Below are 2,500 nucleotides of genomic sequence, written 5' to 3'. Positions count from 1 at the left end.
GGAGGGCAGAGAGATCGCCATGGATGAGAAACACGACGAGAAAGCACAAAATATCGGCGAGCCGAAATATCGGCGAGCTGGCGAGAGCAAAGATATCGAGTAGATTCAAGAGAGAAAGCGGAATTATTTTATAAACAACGTAGAGATGACCAAGAACAGGAAAGATGGGGAGATGAAAGTGGGGACGGACGACGGGAGGAGAAGAAAGAACAGCCAAAAGAGAGCCAAGAAAGCCAACAAAACGAGAAAGCGTCGAGAGAAGGAGCAGGAGCAGAAGACGTTAAAGAAAGAACCAAGGGACCTAAGAACGACTTGCTCGACAAAGCAAATAGATCAGTAAGAAATGGAAGAAGAAATAAAAATAATTTCCTGGACTAGAAATGGACTGGATTCGGCCATTCGGCAAGAGGAAGGAAAATATGGAATAAATGAGGGAAGTTAAGATCAGAAATGATAGGCCTACGAGAGGTTCCTCTGGGAAAGCTACACCCAAAACTTTTGAGGAAGGAAGATGGCAGAAATTGGAACAAACTTTTCACTTGAAGGGAAGCTTTTCACGTCAAACCAGCTATTTAAATCAACCCCTCGCAGCCATCCTGGCAGAGAAGCAGAAAACCGAAACACTCCAGTCCGGCCGAGGCCCGGGTAAACCGGTCCCGCCCGAGCGAGCGTCCCGGTAGACCGGGACGGCTGCCGGGCGCGGGCACCCCCGGGGCCCGGCGCTGGCAACGAGGCGAAGGGGGAGGTCCCCGACCGAGGCCCGCGGCGCCGGAGCCGGGATCCCGTACCTCCATCGCGGCGGGGGAAACGGAAAGACTGACCCGGCCGAGGCCCCGGTAGACCGGGACGGCTGCCGGGCGCGGGCACCCCCGGGGCCCGGCGCTGGCAACGAGGCGAAGGGGGAGGTCCCCGACCGAGGCCCGCGGCGCCGGAGCCGGGATCCCGTACCTCCATCGCGGCGGGGGAAACGGAAAGACTGACCCGGCCGAGGCCCCGGTAGACCGGGACGGCTGCCGGGCGCGGGCACCCCCGGGGCCCGGCGCTGGCAACGAGGCGAAGGGGGAGGTCCCCGACCGAGGCCCGCGGCGCCGGAGCCGGGATCCCGTACCTCCATCGCGGCGGGGGAAACGGAAAGACTGACCCGGCCGAGGCCCCGGTAGACCGGGACGGCTGCCGGGCGCGGGCACCCCCGGGGCCCGGCGCTGGCAACGAGGCGAAGGGGGAGGTCCCCGACCGAGGCCCGCGGCGCCGGAGCCGGGATCCCGTACCTCCATCGCGGCGGGGGAAACGGAAAGTGATGCGGCCGGGGCCCCGGTAGACCCGGCCGTCTCCCCGGCGCGGGCACCCCCGGGACCCGGCGCGGGCACCGAGGCGACGGCGGGGGTCCCCGACCGAGGCTCGCGGCGCCGGAGCCGGGATCCCGTACCTCCATCGCGGCGGGGGAAACGGAAAGTGATCCGGCCGGGGCCCCGGTAGACCCGGCCGTCTCCCCGGCGCGGGCACCCCCGGGGCCCGGCGCTGGCACCGAGGCGAAGGGGGAGGTCCCCGACCGAGGCTCGCGGCGCCGGAGCCGGGATCCCGTACCTCCATCGCGGCGGGGGAAACGGAAAGACTGATCCGGCCGAGGCCCCGGTAGACCCGGCCGTCTCCCCGGCGCGGGCACCCCCGGGGCCCGGCGCGGGCACCGAGGCGAAGGGGGAGGTCCCCGACCGAGGCCCGCGGCGCCGGAGCCGGGATCCCGTACCTCCATCGCGGCGGGGGAAACGGAAAGACTGATCCGGCCGAGGCCCCGGTAGACCGGGACGGATGCCGGGCGCGGGCACCCCCGGGGCCCGGCGCTGTCACCGAGGCGACGGCGGGGGTCCCCGACCGAGGCCCGCGGCGCCGGAGCCGGGATCCCCTAGTTCCATCGCGGCGGGGGAAACGGAAAGAGTGATCCGGCCGGGGCCCCGGTAAGCCGGACCCGCCCAAGGCCGTCCCGGTAGACCCGGCCGTCTGCCCGGCGCGGGCACCCCCGGGGCCCGGCGCGGGCACCGACGCGACGGCGGGGGTCCCCGACCGAGGCCCGCGGCCCCGGAGCCGGGATCCCCTTCCGCCCCGCCGGGCTCGCCGGGCCCCTGAGCGGTGGACCGGCGGCTCTCCCTGGCCGGGGCCCGGCTGCGCCAAAGTGGAGCGTTCCCACCCCGGTCTACTCCGAAGGCGGCGAGGGGAGAGAGTCGGCGGGCCCGGCCGGCGTCGGCATCCGGGACTCCCGCCGTTTCCCGGCCGCCGAGGCCTAGAAGCCCCACGTCGATGGGGATCCCAAGGCCGGGTCCGCCAGGTGCGCGGAGATTTCTGGCGACTGGGTTTTCAGAACTCGTAGGGGTACCGGTCTACCGGGTCCCCGACCGCCGGCAAGCCGACCGCGCTGTGCCGGGCTGTGCCACCCGTCCGCGGCACGGGCCGCTCTCGTTCGGCGGGCAGACGACGAGTGGTTGGACGGGTCCCCCTTCCCGCATCT

This window comes from Pantherophis guttatus, unplaced genomic scaffold (genome assembly GCF_059756535.1).
Source record: "Pantherophis guttatus breed Tessera unplaced genomic scaffold, ASM5975653v1 scaffold_19, whole genome shotgun sequence".
Lineage (NCBI taxonomy): Eukaryota > Metazoa > Chordata > Lepidosauria > Squamata > Colubridae > Pantherophis > Pantherophis guttatus.
This window is presented reverse-complemented; position numbering follows the sequence as displayed.